Below are 22,247 nucleotides of genomic sequence, written 5' to 3' on the forward strand. Positions count from 1 at the left end.
GATCAATTTTCATTCTTCTACATGTTGTCCTCCAGTTGAACCAGCACCATTTGTTGAAAATGCTGTCCTTTTTCCACTGGACAGTTTTAGCTCCTTTGTCAAAGATCAAGTGACCATAGGAGTGTGGGTTCATTTCTGGGTCTTCAATTCTACTCCATTGATCTTCCTGCCTGTCTCTGTACCAATACCAGGTAGTTTTTATCACTATTTCTCTGTAGTACAGCTTGAAGTCAGGAATGGTGATTCCTCCAGAAGTTCTTTTATTGTTGAGAATACTTTTCGCTATCCTGGGTTTTTTGTTATTCCAAATGAATTTGAGAATTCCTCTTTCTAACTCTGTGAAGAATTGAGTTGGGATTTTAATGGGGATTGCATTGAATCTGTAGATTGCTATTGGCAAGATGGCCATTTTTATTATATTAATCCTGCCAATCCATGAGCATGGGAGATCTTTCCATCTTCTGAGATCTTCTTCGATTTCTTTCTTCAGGGACTTGAAGTTCTTGTCGTACAGGTCTTTCACTTGCTTGGTTAGATTCACACCAAGGTATTTCATATTATTTGCAACTATTGTGAAGGGTGTCATTTCCCTAATTTCTTTTTCAGTCTGTTTATCTTTCATGTAGAGGAAGGCTACTGATTTGTTTGAGTTGATTTTATAACCAGCCACTTTGCTGAAGTTGTTTATCAGGTTTAGGAGTTCTCTGGTGGAAGTTTGGGGGTCACTTAAGTATACTATCATATCATCTGCAAATAGCGATATTTTGACTTCTTCCTTTCCTATTTGTATCCCTTTGACTTCTTTTTGTTGTCTAATTGCTCTGGCTAGGACTTCCAGTACTATATTGAATAGGTAGGGGGAGAGTGGGCAGCCTTGTCTAGTCCCTGATCTTAGTGGGATTGCTTCAAGTTTCTCTCCATTTAGCTTGATGTTGGCTACTGGTTTGCTGTAAATTGCTTTTACTATGTTTAGGTATGGGCCTTGAATTCCTGATCTTTCCAAGACTTTTATCATGAAGGGATGTTGAATTTTATCAAATGCTTTCTCAGCATCTAGTGAGATGATCATGTGGTTTTTTTCTTTGAGTTTGTTTATATAGTGGATTACATTGATGGATTTCTGAATATTGAACCATCCCTGCATTCCTGGGATAAAACCTACTTGATCATGATTGATGATTGTTTTGATGTGTTCTTGGATTCGGTTTGCTAGAATTTTATTGAGTATTTTTGCATCGATGTTCATAAGGGAGATTGGTCTGAAGTTCTCTTCTTTGTCGGGTCTTTGTGGGGTTTGGGTATGAGTGTAATTGTAGCTTCATAGAACGAATTGGGTAGTGTTCCTTCTGTTTCTATTTTGTGGAATAGTTTGAAGAGAATTGGTATTAGGTCTTCCTTGAAGGTCTGATAAAATTCAGCACTAAAACTATCTGGTCCTGGGCTTTTTTTAGTGGGGAGACTTTTAATGACTGCTGCTATTTCCCTAGGGGTTATGGGACTATTTAGATGGTTTATCTGCTCCTGGTTTAACTTTGGGACCTGGTATCTGTCTAGGAAATTGTCCATTTCATTCAGGTTTTCCAGTTTTGTTGAGTATAGGCCTTTGTAGTAGGATCTGATGATTTTGTGAATTTCTTCAGTTTCTGTTGTTATGTCTCCCTTTTCAGTTCTGATTTTATTAATTTGGATACTGTCTCTGTGCCCTCTGGTTAATCTGGCTAACGGTTTATCTATCTTATTGATTTTCTCAAAGAACCAACTCCTGGTTTTATTGATATTTTGTATTGTTCTTTCTGTTTCTATTTGGTTGATTTCAGCCCTGAGTTTATTTCCTGCCTTCTACTCCTCCTGGGTGTATTTGCTTCTTTTTGTTCTAGAGCTTTTAGTTGTGCAGTCAACTTGTTAGTGTGTGCTCTTTCCAGTTTCTTTTTGTAGGCACTTAGAGCTATGAGCTTTCCTCTTAGCACTGCCTTCATGGAGTCCCACAAGTTTTGGTATGATGTGTCCTCATTTTCATTGAAATCTAAAAAGTCTTTAATTTCTTTCTTTATTTCTTCCTTGACCAAGTCATCATTGAGTAGAGAGTTGTTCAGTTTCCATGTGCACGTGGGTTTTCCATTGGTTTTGTCATTATTAAAGACCAGTTTTATTCCGTGGTGATCTGATAAGATGCAAGGGATTATTTCAATCTTTTTGTATTTGTAGAGGCCTGCTTTGTGACCAATTATATGGTCTATTTTGGAGAAGGTACCATGAGGTGCTGAGAAAAAGGTATATTCTTTTGTTTTAGGATGAAATGTTCTATAGATGTCTGTTAAGTCCATTTGGTTCATAACTTCTGTTAATGTCAAAGTGTCTCGGTTTAGTTTTTGTTTCCATGATCTGTCCATTGCTGAGAGTGGGGTGTTGAAATCCCCCACTATTATTGTGTGAGGTGTAATGTGTGTTTTGAGCTTAAGTAAAGTTTCTTTTATATATGTAGGTGCCCTTGAATTTGGAGCATAGATGTTCAGAATTGAGAGTTCACCTTGGTAGATTTTTCCTTTGATGAGTATGAAGTGTCCTTCCTTATCTTTTTTGATTAATTTTGGATGAAAGTCGATTTTATTTGATATTAGAATGGCTACTCCCGCTTGTTTCTTGGGACCATTGGCTTGGAAAATTGTTTTCCACCCTTTTATTCTGAGGTAGTGTCTGTCTTCGTCACTGAGGTGCGTTTCTTGTATGCAGCAAAATTCTGGGTCTTGTTTGTGTATCCAGTCTGATAGTCTGCGTCTTTTTATTGGGGAATTGAGACCATTGATGTTAAGAGATATTAAGGAAAAATGATTGTGGCTTCCTGTTATTTTTGCTATTAGAGGTAAAGTTATGTTTGTATAGTTATCTTCTTTTGGGGTTGTTGGAAGATTATTTCCTTGCTTTTTCTAGGTTGTAGTTTCCCTCCTTGTGTTGGCATTTTCCATCAATTATCCTTTGAAGTGCTGGGTTTGTGGGAAGATATTGTGCAAATTTGGTTTTGTCATGGAATATCTTGGTTTCACCATCTATAGTGATTGAGAGTTTTGCTGGGTATAGTAATCTGGGCTGGCAATTGTGTTCTCTTAGGGTCTGTATGATGTCCGTCCAGTCTCTTCTGGCTTTTATAGTCTCTGGTGAAAAGTCTGGTGTAATTCTTATAGGTCTGCCTTTGTATGTTACTTGACCTTTTTCCCTTACTGCTTTTAGTATTTTTTCTTTGTTTTGTGCATCTGATGTTTTGATTATTATGTGACGGGAGGTATTTCTTTTCTGGTCTATTCTATTTGGTGTTCTGTAGGCTTCTTGTATGTTTATGGGCATCTTGTTCTTTAGGTTAGGGAAGTTCTCCTCAATAATTTTGTTGAAGATATTTACTGTCCCTTTAAGTTGGGACTCTTCATTCTCATCTATACCTATTATCCTTAGGTTTGGTCTTCTCATTGTGTCCTGGATTTCCTGGATGTTTTGAGTTAGGAGTTTTTTGCATTTTGCATTTTCTTTGACAACTGTGTCAATATTTTCTACTGTATCTTCTGCATTTGAGATTCTCTCTTCTATCTCTTGTATTCGGTTGGTGATGCTTGCGTCTATGACTCCTGATCTCTTTCTTAGGTTTTCTATCTCCATGGTTGTCTCCCTTTGAGCTTTCTTTATTGTTTCTATTTCCATTTTCAGATCCTGAATGTTTTTGTTTAATTCCTTCTTTGTGTTTTCTTGCATTTCCTTAAGGGATTTCTGTGATTCCTCTTTAAGGGCTTCTATCTGTTTACTTGTACTCTCCTGTATTTCTTTAAGGGAGTTACTTAATTCCTTCTTATAATCCTCTATCATCATCATGAGAAGTGATTTTAATTCTGAATCCTGCTTTTCAGGTGTGATGGGGTGTTCTGGGCTTGCTATATTGGGAGAACTGGGTACTGATGATGCCAAGAAACTTTGGTTTCTGTTGCTTATGTTCTTGCGCTTGCCTTTCGCCATCTGGTTAACTCTAGTGTTGCCTGCCCTCACTGTGTAAGACTGGAGTCTGTATTTCCAGTTATCTTGCTTGTTGCAGAGCTTCTCAGATCCAGATGTCTCTGTAGTCTTATGATCCTAATCTTGCTGTCTGCTGCTCTGAGTGCAGTGGCTCCTCTAGGATGACTCAGGAGTCAGTATCTCCACAGGACAGGAGTAGATCAACTCAGTGTCAGCTGCTCTGAGTACAGTGGCTCCTCGGCTGCTCTGAGTGCAGAGGCTCCTCTAGGATGACTCAGTCAGTATCTCCACAGGACAGGAGCGGACCAACTCTGTGTCTGTCCCAGCCCACAGGACCAGGCAGGGGAGGAAGGGAAGTGGAATTCCGGAGGGGCGGGGTTTGGGTAGCTGCTGTGCCCAAAAGGCCCTGGGTCCCAGATGTATCTCTGGGGCTTAGGGAGTGAGATGGAGTTCTTACCGGCTGCTCTGAGTGCAGTGGCTCCTCTAGGATGACTCAGGAGTCAGTATCTCCACAGGACAGGAGCAGACCAACTCTGTGTCTGCCCCAGCCCACAGGACCAGGCAGGGGAGCGTCTACCAGCATCTTATTATCAGAAAGTGCCCAGTGACCAGGGTGCCATATACTTGTTATCCCAGCACTGGGGAGACTGGGACAGGAGGATTTCGGAGAGTTTGAGGTTAGCCTGGGTTGTATCATGTGTTTAAGAGTCCAAGCACAGCCTGGGATACAGAAAGAAAGGCTGTCTTTAAAGAAAAAAAAATCCCTTAATCCCAGCTCTTGGGAGATAGGGGCAGGTAGAGCTTTGAGTTTGAGGCTAGCCTGAACTAAAGGGAGAGTTATGGGACAGCCGAGGCTGCACAGAGAAACCTGGGCATGAAATTGGGGTGTGTACTCTCTCCACAAAAAGAGATCCCCACTTTCCTCCAGCACTTAGACCCCAGGACCTGCCTGGAACACTGGTTCCTCCACAGATAGAGCCCTCATGCTGATTCCCTCTGGTTCTCTAAGCTAACCCATCACAGAGCAATAGCCAATATCCCTTAATAAAAAGCCAAGAGAGCCAGACAGGGTTACACATGCCTTTAATTCAGCACTGGGGGCAGGGGGAACTGATGACTTTTGACTATTTAACTCTCTCTTGCTGTTCTGGGGACAAAAGCTGATAGCTTCTGGCAATTAACTCCTGCTGACAGCAGCTGGGAATTAAGAAAAGAAATTTAGTTACTTAGGCTGTTTGCTATTTGATTCAGGGGCTTCTTGCTGGCCAGACAAGAGGAGTTTGTTACTCTTTGTTAGCCAGAGAATAAGGAACAAAAGGAAAGAAAGGAAAACACACACAGAGACACATGCACACTGGATGATCCAGAAAATGTTACACTGTCACTTTTTTTTTTTTTGTTCTTAGTTTGAATACTTTCTCAGACAAAAATTAACTCATATAATTATTAGGTAGAATTATTACAGCAGGATGATTTATTACATGGTTTTCTAAGCACTTTTACATTTCATAAGTTCAAAGTTATAGTCCATGTCATAGATCAATAAGGCTTAAAGAGTTTCTACAGAATTGTTTACGTCTTCCCATTAAGACTAGTACCTGACTAAATATTCCTTATCTACTTTCTTTTTTTTTTTTTTTTTTTAAAGATTTATTTATTTATTATATATGAGTACACTGTAGCTGTCTTCAGACACACCAGAAGAGGGCATCAGATCTCATTACAGATGGTTGTGAGCCACCATGTGGTTGCTGGGATTTGAACTCAGAACCTCTGGAAGTGCAGTCAGTGTTCTTAACCACTGAGCCATCTCTCCAGCCCCCTCCTTATCTACTTTCTATCTCCACAAGTTCATTATTAATTTAAAACAAGAGTTATTTTTTTAAACCTCTAGAATAGTTATTCTTGTTCGTTTTTTTTTCTGTTCAGGTGTGAATTATATTCCCCTTTCATTAATTTCTTTATTCACCCTATGTCTTAATATCAGCTGCCCCTCTCCTAATCCCCCCTCACACAAATCCTTTCCCCCTTCCCCCCTCCCCTTTTCCTCTGAGAAGGGGGTTCCCCCTGAATATCACCCATCACCCTCTGCACATCATGTCACTGCAGGACTGGGCACTTTGTCTCCCACTGAGGCTGGACAAGGCTGCCCAGTTAGAAGAATGGGATCCACAGGCAGCAGCAGGTTTCAGGGAAAGCCCCTCCTCCACTTGTTGGTGTACCCCCATCAAAATCAATTTATAAATCTGCCACACATGTGGCCAGTGCAGAAGTCCAGCCCATGCTTGCTTCCTGGTTGGTGGTTCAGTCTTTGGGAGCCCCCAAGGGTCCAAGTTAGCTGACTCTGTAGGTCTTCCTGTGGAGTCCTTGTCTTCCGGTCCCTCAATTCTTCACCCAACTCTTCCACATGCCTCCCTGAGCTCCATCCAATGTTTGGCTGTGGGTCTCTAGCTCTCTTTCCATTGGCTACTGGATGGAGTCTCTCAGAGGACAGTTATGCTAGGCTCCTGTCTGCAAGCATAACAGAGTATCATTAATAGTGTCAGGGATTGGTTCTTGCCCTTGGGAAGGGTCTCAATTTGGGGCAGTCACTGGTTGGCCATTCCCTCAGTCTCTGATCTATTTTTGTCCGTGCACATCTTAAGGTCAGGACACATCTGAGTGAGGAAATCCTGACCCAAAAGGACATGCAATTTTCATGCTCTGCTTTCTATCAAATACTAAAGCACGAGAGATACCCTTACCCCCCCCCGCCCCCCCCCCCACCAAACACTACTTTCAAAGATGCCTTTAAGTTTCTGCTTAATTCACCACTGTAGAGATTCGCTTGGCTTCCTTTAATCTTCCCAAACTGTTGATCCTGTTACTATTATCAGTGTGCATGCGTGTGTGTAGTGGGTATGTGCCACGGCATGCATGTGGAAGTCAGAGAACAACTTTGTGGAATCGGTTTTCTCCTGTTCTTATGTGAGTTCCAGGGATGGGATCAGGTCATTGGGCTTATCATCTGAGCCCTCACTGACCCTGCTGATCAGTTGGACAGTTCACCATGTCTTTTGCTCTTATAATGAAAACAACAATGACTGTGTTCTCATGTGAAGCCTCTTGTTTTAGATTCCTAGAAATACAGCTACTAAGCCAAAAGTATGAACTTTTAGGTGAGAATTTTCTTACTATGGTTTGAAGATCCTGCCGGCTTCTCCAACAGCTTGCTTCTATCTTGATAACTTTTCTTTACTCTCTGTATCATGGCAGCTAGTCTCTAGAGTAGGAGTCTGTCCTTAAACATTCTGATCATAGATGCCAGAGCCGTTATGAGAATATCCACACAAATTAAGTCTGACAATAATCCAGCATATATCTTTAATGAAATAAAGCAATTTTTAACATATTTTGATATAAAACATATTACAGGTATACCAAACAATCCTACAGCACAAGGAATTGTGGAAAGATTTAATTGTACTTCAAAAGAGATACTTAAAAACCAGAAAGCAGCAACACAGACCCCCAGAGACAGATTACATAATGTTTATTAACTTTAAATTTTGTAAACTCCAAAGAACAAAAGCAAGAGCGACTGAAACACATTGGGTTATTGAAAACACTGCTGGTCTAAGCCAGTCTGTTCACTCTGAAGCTGTCCTAAGCTCAGAAGGGAAAACAGGAAATTTGTTGTATTGTGGGAGAGGTGATGCCTATGGATTCCTTTCAGGTTGATAAAATCAGATATGACAGAGGGAGACCTCCTCAAGATATTGGGTACAAACAAGGAGATCAAAAAGACCAAGACAGGTAATGTATAAGCTGATTTGTCTATATGGGAACATGCTGAGGGCCAAGACTCCCTTCTGCCTGAGAGCAAATGTCACTTAAGCAAACAGCCTGAGTTAAGGAATACTTTATTGCCCTCCTGCCAGGGAAAAATTATTAATCAGATAAGCAACTCGAGCTGAGAAATGTTTTAATTGCCTTCTTACTTGTGAGAAAATATTTAGATAAGTAATTTGGGCTAGGAATTCTTGTGGGCTTAGAGAACTTTGCAATTACGGGATGACCCTGGACCCTGACTGCTAGATGACCCTCCTGCCTTCCTGTCTTTATAACAGAAACCCGAACAATAAAGTTCAAGCACTTGATCAGACATTCAGACTTGTGCTTTTTCTTTGTGTCTCTTGTCCCATCTCTCACCTCCTCTTCCCTAAGGTCTCGTCGAATCCCTGCGGGCCGGGGCAGGAACAGTCTAAGACTGACTGAGACTTAAATATCCAGGTGTAGCTAATAAATCTTGTTGTTTACAAAGTCCTCAGGACTTATCACACCATTTTATTAAATGGCATAGATGAAAATTTATATTATATTTTGGTTACAGTCTAAACCTGCTTATAAGAAAGACAGATGCCTTTCATCTTCTCAAAGAGCAAAGAATCTTCCTTAACTGAGCTGTGAACCTTTCACTGTATACACACTTGTTAATACAAAACTGTATATCACTTGTGAGAACTTATATCTTCACAGAGAATAACAACCAAAAAGGCAGCCCTGACAAGATTCACCCTCAGGGATGCTGACACACTTGACCCTACCTCAGACTACCTCAATGCTCTTTCCTCAAAAGACTTACTTTCAGGGCACCTTCAAAAAAAAAAAATGAAAGAAAAAAAAAAGAAAAGACTGATGGCCTGAGATGTCCTCAGTTCTTCTAGCCTTACATTCTGATCCGATCAGGACTTCACTTAAGCCTGAACTTTCTCAGTGTTAAGAGACTGGACAACAGTCCAACAATGGTACAGCTAGCTTACTTAAGACTAATTGCTTCCACAGCTTCTTAGTCCCCCCCCAAAATGCTTCACCCCAAATCAGCAGGAAGGGAACCATTCCTAAGAGATGATGTGGATGATTTTTGGGCATTCTATTGGGTGATGAATGCTTGCTGTTATATAGGGGTTGGTTACAAATCTTGCCAAGGAGAAAACAAAGTATAGGAGGTTAGACTCAGGGATTTCTCTCTTTTCTTTTTTTTTCTTATCCTTCTTTCTTTCTTGTGTAAGGGTAAGGGGTTAAAAAGAAAAAGAGTGGAATATAGGAATATTATAGGATAATAGAAAAAAGGGTAGATTATTGATTCTACTTTTTAACCAAAGAATGTTGGAAGCCGACTCCTAGTCGAAAGCGGCTATCATCTTTGCAGCCATCTCGAGCCATATACCCTGACAAGAGACTTGTTTTCAACAGCCTACAACAGCTGAGCACACTCTGATAAAATCTTGTTTTTCTCACATATCTTGTTTTGCTATTTAGCGCCGCCAGCAGCAAGGCACACGTGGTCTCCATGCTGCTAGCTAGGTGCACGTGATATCCACGCTGCAAGGCACATGACGTAGTGTCTTCAGCTGTGCTTGTCCACAAGGGCAAGGCACATGGTAAAGGGTATAAATACCCAGGATTTCCTTTCAATAAGAGAGACTTGATCAAACTCCCTGTCTCATCTCCATTCTTCACGTCTCTCGCCCCCACTCTCTCTCTTGCTAGACCCGGACCCGCGGACCACAGCAGCAGAACGGGCCTTTACAAAGTGACCCCCAAACGTGAGGCAGCTCAGGCGGTTACAAAAGAACATTTTATAGTTAATGTCACATTGGTATAGATCTTTGAATATTGTTATATATTAAGGTTATATTTTGTTACATTGGTACAGATTTTTGAATATTGATACATATTAAGGTTATATTTTGTTACACACATACACATAGTATAGAGCTTTATATATTAGTACAAAAGTTGACATTAGTTTCATTACAACCTACTATATATAGTATATTTCAACTCTGACATAAGGTATTGAACAATTTTTTGATGGTTTAATATAAAGCTCTAGGTTCTTTTAAAGCTGCTATTACAATGTGTTTAGGATATTTAAGAAATACAAGTTGATAGACAGTCAAACTCATGGTCACATTCGATACTAGACCAGTTTATCCTAAAATATTCTTCCTAGGTTGAACAGATTGTAAATAACTAAAAACAAAGTTTGCCTATTCAAATATGCTGTGGATAGATATATGGTCTTCAAAAACTTCAGAGACTTACAGAATATGGCTTTTAAGGATTGTGATGATTTGCATATGCTTCACTCATGGGAAATGACACTACTATGGGGTGTGGCCTGGTTGGAGTAGGTGTGGCCTTGTTGGAAGAAGTGAGTCTTTTTGGGGGTGGACTTTGAGGTCGTATGCTCAGGTTTCACCCAGTGAGGAAGAAAGAAACTCTCTTTTTAGCTGCCTGCAGGAGAATCTACTCTTGGCTAACTTCAGATCAAGATATAGAACATTTGGCCCTCTGCATCAAGTCTGCCTGGACACTACCATGCTTCCTGCCATGATGATAATGGATTGAACTTCTGAAACTGTAAGCCAGCCCCAATTAAATGTTGTCCTTTGTAAGAGTTGCCTTGGTCATGGTGTCTCTTCACAGTGATGAAACTCAAACTAAAGCAAGGGTGTTTAGTTTTTTAAAGATTTTTTTTTTGGGCCGGGCGGTGGTGGCGCACGCCTTTAATCCCAGCACTTGGGAGGCAGAGGCAGGTGGATTTCTGAGTTCGAGGCCAGCCTGGTCTACAGAGTGAGTTCCAGGACAGCCAGGGCTACACAGAGAAACCCTGTCTCGAAAAACCAAAAAAAAAAAAAAAAAAAAAAAAGATTTTTTTTTTTGACATTGAGACATGTCAGCCCCTGACAGCATGCCATTTCACTTGAAGAAGATATGAGCATCAGAAAACCACCATATGGAGTCACTGGGCAAAAGCTGACATTGTTCCAACTGCATAAGAAATGGTGTTCAAAATGGACAAACATGGTGCAGGAAAGTCATCTCCTAAATCCTGCTAAGACAGGATATGCAGGCCTTCATAATTCCTGCTTCATGAAAGGTCTGTCAGACACAGTGGGCTTGAAGCCTGAAGATGAATGCTCCAACGTTACAGAGACACTGGGGATGGGGAGTGTGTTCAGGTAGCCAATGCTGTCTGCCATTTCTATAGTTATGAGCGCTGCTTGCCTGTACTTCCTGTATACTCAGGTCTCAGATGGGGTTGAAGACTACATAGTCATAGTCTCACAATCAAATTTAAGTTTTTAGGATTTAAGAAGATGTTTGTAAGTCTAAAAAAACGCTTTTAAATTAATAATACAAATTACAATAGAAAATGACTTAGGTACAACACTCTAAACTCGGCGAGACAGGATGGACAATACTCATCCAAATACTTATCCAATACCTTATCCAAAGTTGCCAAATCCAGATTGGACTGGACTTTATGAATATAACTTTTATGTAATAGTTTTCATAACTGCTTCATATCTGTTCCTACTGTATGCTATTTATTATTGTAAATGCCTATTATTGTATTGCCTTTTTATTTGGAAAAAAAGGGGAAATGTTGTGAGTTGGTCTGGTGTTGCTATGTGTTCAAATGCTAAATACTGAACCACAAGATCTGGTTGCTCTGACAAGCAGACCCACATATACACCAAGTGATGCTAAGTAAACCTTTCTCCCAAGTTTAAAACTATGTGTTAAGTAAAGGTGGACACAGTCAATTACTGGAAAGAATAAAGGTGGGGGATCCAGGTAAAAACCACAAGGGAAGGAGTAAGAGGACACAGGGAAGAGTAGTCTCCACTAGCTATGATGAAACAGGTGCATCTTCCCGAGTGAAATGGACCATGAGCAGATGCTGGTGGTGCAGAAATAACCCAGGAAGACATAGTCAGTATTTGGGGAACACAACTGGGGAAGTAGGCAATCCAGTTGTTAGAAAATTAGACTAGTGGAACTCTTCCAGGAATTATGAAAAATAATTCGAAGTCTGAGTCTCATTCATTTGTAAGCTAGATTTATTTTATGGGTCTCGGTTGTGTCCATGGGACATAAGAATAGTTAACAACAACATACACCACTCACCAGGCTTCTACACACTGTTACCAACAGGACATGTCCTCAGCTGTTTCACCCGCCTGGAGTAATCATGTAGGTCTGGGTTGCTATGGAGAATATAGTATCTCCTCTCCTCCCCACAGCTGCTGTTCACTCTCCAGTGGCCTAAAAGAAGAGGCCATTTGCCCACATCTTTCTTTCTAATGACATATCAAGCAGTGCTGTTGTTAAATGTGGCTTTTTAAAAAGAAAAAGAAGTAAAAGCAATAAGGTCTTTTTCTAATAGAGTTTTGTTTTCTTTAGATTTACCTGTTCTTATGCATGTGAGTGCTCTTCTGGATGTGTGTCTGTGCACCGCATGTGTACCTGGTGCCTGCAGAGCCCAGAGCACAGCAGCAGAAGCAATGGAACTAGAGTTTCAGAGGGTTCTAAGTGTGCATCTGGGTGTTAGAAACCCGACCCAGGACTCCTCACGAGCAGCACACTCTTAACCACTCAGAAGTCTTTCCAGCCCATTAACAAACTTGTGAGACATGAGAATGAATACCTATGTGACCTTGTGGTTGTTTCCACAGGCCACTGATTTTCACGGATCAGGGGAGAGGCAGAGTAAGGCCTCTAAACTTGAGCCCTGAGGTAGAGTTCTGTGGCTGCTTCTCTGTCACCAAGATGGATGCCTTGCCTCAGGCCCAACAGGGTGAGCTTCCTCTTTGATGTCCCCTCAGTTTCAGTGGTGCCCACTCTTTACATAAACTTCAGTTTAACCTCTTAGAACGTCCCACTTGCACACTGCTGGCTGCTAGTTGTTCCTGCTGCCCTGGTGTCTCTCACTCCCTCAGTTTACCCACCTTGTGGAAACAACACCACAGGTACTTAAGAGGTTTCTGTGGAGAGTCAGAGTGCCAACTCACAGAAGGTGCCTTACGAAGCAGCACACAGTCAGTGCTTACACAGCATCTGTCCACTCTTAATGGTAAATAATGTTTGTTGAATAGCTTTGACTTGGCCTTCACTTTTGCCCACTGTCCTGAGAATTGTGTGAAGTATTGTCCTGTAGCTATTGTGTGAAGCTAGAGCTCACCTCGTTGTGCCCTATATCTCTGAGAGACTGACTGCAGGGCATAGCAGCTGCCACACAAGCTCTTGAGGGCAGAGCCAGAAGGACAATCCTCGACTCCTAATCTGGAATGCAGTGCACTTTTAGAACTGTGAATGAGCACAGTGCTTAAACAATCATGTGGAGGATGCTGACATCCTGGCTAAGAGGAGAATCTTAGCCCGTAGAAGACAGGCTTGCTTCTCAGCCAGAGAATCCTGTCTTACCAGTGCAAGGCAAGCATCAGGTGCTATGTCCAGTGTTTCCTTAAGATGCATATTGTTAATAGATCTTTTGTATAATGTATCTAGTTTCAGCCTCCCACAGCCAGTGACATGAATATTATCTTGTTTTAACAGGATAAAGCACCTACTGACATAGGCTGAGCAGCAGAGTCCAGATTTGTACAAAGGCCCAATACCACTGAAACTCCCACATTCTTCCTTCACTAGACCTTGAACTCAACCCAAATATCCTCCTGTCGTCTCCCAGGGTCTGATCACAAGCTTTGGCTATTTACAAGGACACCTTCTATTGAGTGGACACAGCCTGTTTAATGACTGGCATAGTCCTGGTTCATGTGTCTTCTCAGGAACACAGATATGGTGTGGGTAATTTTCTACATATTACAGGCTCTATAATATAAATCATCCCCTTGTAATTAACCACCACAACAAAAACAGTATCTGATGAGCGGGCAAGCATGCTGGTGTATATACAGAACAGAATACCATAGGTGCATGAACAGTTATAACTTGCCACTTGCAACATGGAAGGAACTAGAAACCAGCAGGTTAGTGAGAACATCTAGGACAGGATATCAAAGGCTGACTGACAGGGGTGATGTCACCTAAGGGAGGAGCAGAACAGGAGTCACCAGCAGTTGGAGGCTGGGACAGGACAGGGCTGGCCAAGGATCACTGAGTGACAAATAAACTAGAGTGGACACAGATGACAATGTTGTACTGTTCACTGAAGAGCAGCTAAAAGGTCTTTGAATTTTGTCATCATGAACAGCTGATGATTGTCTGAGGTGACAGGTGACCTTGCTTTAAACAAGTGCCTGGGAACCAAGTGGTCAGGTGTGCCCCACACTGGATACAGGCTCCATACGTGATCCATCAGGCTACCAGGCTCATTTAAATCTCACAGCACCCTGAGGTCTGCGTAGGGCAGGCTGGGCTTTTGTATACAGAGCACACTCACGGCTTCCTCAGCGTTCTTCAAGTTGCAGTCCTGCCAGGTGACACCACTCTTGAAGGAATAAAATGTTTCAGAGTGGGACAAGCCTGACTGCATAGGGGTTGATGTCAAAAATATCCCCTCTCCAGGAAAAAGACATAGGGATGGGTATGGTCCTCATGCCTCACTGGACAATGACAGGGAGACTGGAGCCATTACAAGGTACCCTCCAATTACTGGAGGTCAGGCCTCTATCCCCACCTTCACAAGATTAGAATTGCCACAGCCCTTCTATACTTAGAGAAGGGAGGAGGTGTCAGGGGCAGCCATGCTTACACACTGAAGGCCTAAAATCAGCCATAGGGCTAAAATCAGCAATAGGCCTGTCATACATGTATACTAACACCAAGTCTTGGGTCTCAGTGGAAAAACATTGAAACAGATGGCTATAAGCTATTGTAAACAGGCAGCTCTTGTGGAAATTTACCAGTCTGAGTAGTCATAGACCTTGTAAATAGGTAGCCTTGGCAGATAATACCAACTTAGATAAGGACAAGTGAATCATAGGCGGAGTCATAGAGACCTGTCCTCTGAACCTTCACCCAGCCGATACCCTGTTCTGAAAGATCTGAAAGATCTGTATTTCCCCTGAACACCCACACCCCAGTGTCATCCCCTTCCCACGTCCTGCCTTTTTGTGTTTACAACCCCTGTGTGAATAAGTAAAAATTATGATTTTAAATAAATAAATAAATAAATAAATAAATAAATAAATAAATAAAATGTTTCAGAGCAATCCTAAGGAAAGCAAGGGTGACACCTGGAGTCACTCAGAGGATCCAGTAGCAAGTTTGTGGACCCTGACACATTACACACACCAGTCCTGATCAGACTGAAGGAGAGCCTTGTTTATTAAAATATAAGTGTTTACATTTGTAGAAATACTATTTGGAAGAATGTTCATTATAGTCCCTAAGTGACACAGCAAAAGTTGTCAAAGCAGTGGCCAGCCCTTCCTTCCTGTTCCAGCCTAAGGCTCCTGTAAGATGTCAAGCTGGAAGCACCTGTCAAAATAGAGGCACCTCAGATTGGAGCTGTCACAAGAAGCTGTCCAAGGTGGTGCATCTCCTTTCTCACATCATCTGGAGCTGTCCTGCAGAAGCTATCTCTGGTAGCTGCACTCTGAGCAGCTCTACAGAGATAGAGCCTCGGCCAAAGCTGCCTGTGACCAGGAAGGTCTTCCCACCCTAACCCATGGGCCCGGCACAGGGAGAAGGAGGTGGGAAAAAGTGACCAATTCAGGAACAGGAAAAACCCACTAATCCGCAAGCTTCCCACAAAAACAAAAAACAACAAAAAAACCCAACCAAACCAAAAACAAACAAACAAACAAACAAACAAAAAACAAAAAAAAACCCCACCAATCCCAGAGCAGGAGAATCCTTAAACAGGAAAATCCACCAGTCTCTGAGCTCTGTAAGCTCATGATTCAAAATCCCACCAATCCTCAATCTGGAAATCTCTGACTTGAAAAGATGTGCCCCCTAAGAAATCCTATATAAGCCCCGTCCTTTGCTCGATTCCCTGCTATCTGCTCCTGGGAGAGGAAGGCAGCTATGATAGTTTGTATATGCTTAGCTCAGGGAGTGTCACTATTTGGAGATGTGGCTTTGTTGGAGTAGGTGTGTCACTGTGGGTGTGGGCTTAAGACTCTCACCCTAGATGCCTGACAGTTAGTTTTCCACTAGCAGCCTTCAGATGAACATGTAGAACTCTCAGCTCCTCCTGTACCATACCTGCCTGGATGCTGCCATGCTCCCACCTTGATGATAATAGACTGAACCTCTGAACCTGTAAGCCAGCCCCAATCAAATGCTGTCTTTTATAAGACTTGCCTTGGTTATGGTGTCTGTTCACAGAAATAAAACCCTAAGACAGAACTTGGTACCAGGAGTAGGGTACTGCTGTGATAGGCCTGACCATACTTTTGTTTGGAAGAATGTGGATTTGGGACTTTGGATTTGGAAAGCTATGGAATGCCCTAAGTGAGGTTTAATGGGCCATTCTAGTAGGAATATGGAAGACTATGTTGCTGAGGGTGATTTGAACTATGGAATCCTAGTTCTAAAAGTTTCAGAGGAGAAGAATTTTAGTACATCGCCAAGAGACTGTTTTTGTGGTACGTTGGTAAAGAATGTGGCTGCTTTTTGCCCTTGTCTGAAGAGTTTACCTAAAGCTAAAGTAAAGAGATTTATATTAATTGCATTGACAAAGGAAGTATCAAAATAGCTCCATACAGACTTTGTTCTCTGGTTAAGTCTCATGAAAAGCATTTTGAACCATGTAGAAAAGAAAAATTTTAAATATATGATATGAGTATTAAAGGGGCCCCAGAAAGTGAAATGGAGCCGAATCCTGTGTTCAAGGATATCACATCAAATAAAGGGAGTAACACTTTGGGGCAAGAGCCTACCCCAAAAAAATTTAGATCCAGGTATGGTGACACATTTCTTTAATCCCAGGAGATAAAGCCAAGCAGATCTCCGAGTTCAAGGCCAACCTGGGACAGAGTAAGTTCTAGGTGAAGAAAAACTTAAATCACATCTTTAATCCTAGGAGACAGGCATACAGATCCCCGAGTTCAAGGTCAATCTACAGAGCAAGATTCAGGACAGCCAAGCTTAGGTAGTGAAGGAGTTGGAAAACAGAAAGCTGGAGACAATCTAATAGAACAAGGGGGCCATGTTCCAGCTCCTGCAAGCGGCAGAACTCTGCAACTTCAGCCATGTGGCTTTGGCTTTAGAATCAAGAATAGAAGGGACTACTGGAATAATTGATGCTGGTTAGCTGGAGCTAAGAAATTAGTGGTGATTAAGAAGAGACCAGCATCACTGAGGTGAAATCTGGGAAGTGTTTTCTGAGAGCACAAAGAAGCTAGGTTCCAGAGTTGGCCAAGGTTGTACCTCATGCTGCAGCTGTACTTGGTAATGTGTAAGAGTCTCCCAGGTGGTACTGGTTTTGAAGGCATGAAAGGGTAATGAAGAGCAGCTGAGGCTTGGCACTTCAAGAGGCCATTGGAAGGCCATTGGTGAAAGTGTAACCTCAGTTGTAGTTGACGGCCCAGGACTGAAGGGGTCATGCAAAGGATGTGAGGCTTGGCACCATGAAGAGAGCCTATAAGAGGCTACTGGTGAAGCTTAGTTGCAGTTGAAGACCCCAGTGTACTGGAGATGCCAGTACCATGGGATGATCACCAAAAACAGTAATGGTAGTGGAGTGGATCAACTTGAGCTTAGAGCACTACAGAGGGCAGAGCTGGAGAAGTGATGTCAGCCCTTTGGAGGAGCCCAGATTATGCGTGGATCCCATTGAAACAAGAAGCTGTAAGTAACATTGAAGTTGCCTTGGAGACCCCAAGATGTTCAAGATGCCAGAGCCATGAGGTATCTGCTAAGGAAAGTTGCTAACTGTGAATGGAACCACCCCAGGAGAAAGAAGTTTGTTACAGTCAACAAAGATGAAAACAGAGTTGGAGATCTGAAGACTACTTTGACATCAGACATGGAGATGCAGAGTTTGGAGTGTGTCCAGCTGGCTTCTTGTTTTGCTTTGAGGATTACAGTTAAGTGATTGGATGAATCTTAGACGAGAACTTGAACTTTGAACTGTTAACATTGTAGATTCTGCTATAAACTATGGGGACTTTGGAAGTTGGACTAAATATATTTTGCATGATGGTATGTTTAGGAATGGCCTCCATAGACTCATGTGTTTGAATAAGCCTATGGGGGCAGGGGGTGGAATGTGATGGTTTGTATATGCTTGGTCCAGGGAGTGGCACTATTAGGAGGTGTGGCTTTGTTGGAGTAGGTGTGTCACTGTGGACATGGGCTTAAGACCCTCACCCTAGCTGCCTGGAAGTTAGTCTTCCACTAGCAGCCTTCAGATGAAGATGTAGAACTCTCAAGAACTCTCAGCTCCTCCTGCACCATGCCTGCCTGGATGCTGCAATGCTCCCACCTTGATGATAATAGACTGAACCTCTGAAACTGTAAACCAGCCCCAATTAAATGTTGTCTTTTATAAGAGTTGCCTTGGTTATGGTGTCTGTTCACAGTAGTAAAACCCTAACTAAGACAGCAGCCATCCCTGGATTCTTACTTGCTTTCACTGGATGCTCCAGTAAATCTATCTCATGAGATTTGCTACCTGGTGTGTAAACAGTTAAGCTTTACCACTTGCAACATGGAAGGAACAGGAAAACAGCAGGTTAGTGAAGCATCTAGACACAGGACATCAATGCTGACAGAGGGCGTTGTCACGGAAGCTAGCAGCAGAAGAAGCCAAGAAGCACCGAAGAGAAGGAAAAAGTGAAGAAGTGGAGAGGGTCCAAGGCTCCTCAGCTCCTCAGCTCAGCTGAGGATATCTCCACCCCCGAGAGAGCTGTGTCATCACTACTGAAGAGGCTTCCTCTCTGAACTTTGTGGTTCCTGGATTCCCTTGTCTCAGGATTCCCTTCCATTGCAACACTGTTCCTCCTGAGAATGGTCTAATTCTTGAGTTCCCTATCTCAGGTTTCCCTTCCATTGGGAAACCTCTTTTCAGAGCTGTATGGTTCCTGGGCTTCTGAGTCCCAGGATACTCTCCTATCTGAGCAGAAACACGTTCATACTATGCTTATATTATCCCTGCCCTCTTTTTTATGTAAACCCTGGTTTACATGTATATACATGAGTTCAACATGTTGAAGCTGGGCATAGATAGGTCAAAGCCTGTAATCCCAATAGCACACTTGGTGGATCGAGACAGGAGGACCTTGAGTTCAAGGCCAGGAGAGCTGCAGAATGAGGCCCGGTTTACCACAGTTTAACCTCCCGAATCAAACAAGCCTGTGCTCATTAGGGCTTTCTTTTTATCCTCATGGTATCAAAGGACTAGATAGTCTTTTCCTGGTGGAATAGCTTAATTAATCCAAACAAAGAGTCTTTTTAAGTAAAATTTATTATATTAGTTATCTTTCTGAAAGATTTTTAATTTTAAGTGTATGACGGTTTTCCTGAATGTATGTATGTATGTATGTATGTATGTATGTATACTACAAGTGTGCCTTGTGTCCAAAGTGGCCAGAAGATGTACCATAGCTCCTAGAACTTAAAGTTATAGATGGTTGTGAGCTACCATGGGTGCTGGGAACAGGTCCTCCCCAAGAGTAGCCAGTACCCTGAACCACTGAAGCATATCTCCAGCCTGTGAACTTTATATTAAAAAAATTAAAACCGAGCTGGGCAGTGGTGGTGCATGCCTTTAATCCCAGCACTTGGGAGGCAGAGGCAGGCGGATTTCTTAGTTTGAGGCCAGCCTGGTCTACATAGTGAGTTCCAGGATAGCCAGAGCTACACAGAGAAGCCATGTCTCGAAAATCAAATAAATAAATAAATAAATAAACAAATAAATATTTTAAATAAATAAATAAATAAATAAACAAACAAACCAAACAAAAAACCTCTTAACGATCTTCTTTTCCTCTACTTTATGCATCCTGCTTGCATCAGTTTCCTACCTGAGTGCACTCATAAAGAAATAAAACATAGTAAAGACTAGCCAAAGTTCGCTTGGGATGCAGCTTAGGTTGTAAAGCCCTTGCCTAGCATGCAGAGTCCTGAGTTCCTGAGTTTGCTTCCCCAGTACCACATAAACCTGGCATGGCAGCCCATGCCTGTATTCATAGCACTAGGAAGATGGAGGCAGGAGGATCAAAAGTTTAAGTTCATCTTCAGCTACACAGCAAGTTTCTGTTTAGTCTACAGTTACATGACACCCTGGCTCAACCCTCTGTCCCCAAAACTAAAGAAAGCTAGTGGAAACATTGCCATTATCCTCAAAGAATCAGCCACACACACTCAGTGCTAGATACCTGGTCCAAGCAATAATGTCAACTCTCTTCTTATTCCCAGTATCCGTCCCCGTGAGGAACTCCCACTTAGGGCTGGGAGATGGATGGCTCAGGTCACAGATGCAGTGGGTTCTCCTGCTGACTGAGTGCTGGATTCCCCACTCTGCCTGTCCCTTTCAAACATCTCCATCTACTTTGGTTTCTTTCTTCCTGGGATACTGCTTTCATGATCATCCAGGAAGCCTAAGGACTAGCCATCTCCAGCCTCTACCCCTGTGCCTGAGAGCAGCAATTACAAGTGGTTTCACAGGAAAGCTGTCACTCACCATTTTAGTGCCCTTGGTCACTCGGTACAACACAAACTGGTTGCCGCTTTGTAACCCAGCATTATACTTCTTCAGAGCGGTATCCACAGCCTGAAATACAGTCTCATCATTGCAGTCAGTTTCCTGGGTATCTTCTTCCTGTGCTAAACATGGCAGGAGCCTGGAGCAGAGGAGCAGGATAGTAATTAGCCTCATGATTTAAGGTTCCGGAGAGAATTGGAGGGACTGTTTTGCCGAGAATAGGAAACCAACTCAGAAGCTGCTTTTAGTAGCCTCCAGTCTCTGATCTCTCCTGCCTCTGCTCTCCCTACTGGGGTCGCTATTTATATTCCTGCATTCATTAGTTCTTTGCCTTCTTCCTCCCAGAGAACAAATAGAACTATGCTGGATGTCAAGCAGGTTTCAGGCTGTAACGTTGCAACACTGGGGTTGGTTTGTTTGCCTTTGGAAAGAATGTGCAAGTGTAGAGCACATTTCTCAAATATTGCACAACAAAAAGATATGCCCAAGTTGCAGATTATACTATATTATATTCTAAATGTCAGTAATATTAACAATAAAAATGAAAGCTTGTGGGGCGGTGGTGGCACATGCCTTTAATCCCAGCACTTGGGAGGCAGAGGCAGGCACATTTGTGAGTTCAAGGCCTGGCTGATCTACAGAGTTCTAGGACAGCCAGGGCTATACAGAGAAACCGTATCTTTGTAGGGGAGGTATTGATTCCCTAATTGGTTCTTGATTGTGTCAATAAAGATGGTGGAAGCCCATTGCTAGGAGAAGGGGAAAAGAGAAGGGAATGAGAGGGAGGAGGCAGAGTGGCAGACATGTAGACCTCAGGGCACCTATAGTTTGTAGCCTCCGTTGTGGGCAGAGGCCAAGAAGGATGGGGAAGGATATTCTTCACCCAGCCATTGAGTTATCTGGCTAGTTCTAAAATATTAAGGCTGCCCAGTGTTTTCCATCTGCTGTGACTCAGGTGGGCAGGAGAAAGGGCACAGCTGGGGTGCAACTGGCGCTAGCTGTGAGAGGTTGAGGGAGCTTGGATTGAGCTCCCAAGAATGAGCGAATGTTTTATTAAAATTGTATGCAACAGAGTTGTGTTTTCCTTTAATGGGCTTATTGGGGTTGGAGATTTACCACAACAGAGCTACAGAGTTCTAGGACAGCCATGGCTACACAGAGAAACTCTATCTCAAAAAAGAAAACAAAACAAAACGAAGAAAACTTTAGTTGACTTAGTAGAGAATCTGAGTAAACTTTAAACTTGTAAGCTGTTGTCTAAAAGCAGGAATGGCGGGCATCCGTGTAGGAAGTCATGTGCTCCTGGCTCACACGTTATCTACTTTCTAACATGCAGAATTACCACAGACACTTGTAAAAGGTTGCACAAAGCTACTGCATTTATAAGAAGCACAAAAGTGGACACAGTAGTCAGTGTGCATGCGCAGGCATTCACACCTTCAATGACTGCAGATCCAAGGAAGAGCAGGTGCTTCAACTCTAAGACTCTGACAAGCCTTAGCTACTGGGGACTCCCCCAGCCCCAGCCCCAAGGAACCACGAGGAGCTGGAGATCAATGTAAAAGCAAGAGGAGTTTATTTTTCCAGCATGCTGGGGTCATCCTGCATCCAAAAGGAGAGGTGATGACCTTGGGCAGCCTGCTGGTATTATAATAGCTCATACTCCTGGTCTTCTGTATTTAACACCCAGAATCCCTGTCTCAGGCCCATCAACTGTACTGTACCTATGCAATCTTCAACAAATTAACCAAGCAATTCAAAATGTAAGGGCCAAAGGTCAGAAGCAGGAACAAAATGATCA

General features: G+C 42.5%; 1 long non-coding RNA gene across 1 annotated transcript; it reads right to left on the reverse strand.

Annotated features, from left to right (window-relative positions):
* Positions 1-5,855: 5,855 nt before the first annotated feature.
* On the reverse strand, positions 5,856-20,803 carry LOC114631379. The gene is made up of 2 exons (XR_003712947.1): positions 20,426-20,803; positions 5,856-6,504 (listed from the first exon to the last, which is right to left on the reverse strand). It is a non-coding gene; the product is annotated as an uncharacterized LOC114631379 (long non-coding RNA).
* Positions 20,804-22,247: the final 1,444 nt, after the last annotated feature.

The sequence above is a fragment of the Grammomys surdaster genome, unplaced genomic scaffold, assembly GCF_004785775.1.
Source record: "Grammomys surdaster isolate TR1022 unplaced genomic scaffold, NIH_TR_1.0 361, whole genome shotgun sequence".
NCBI lineage: Eukaryota > Metazoa > Chordata > Mammalia > Rodentia > Muridae > Grammomys > Grammomys surdaster.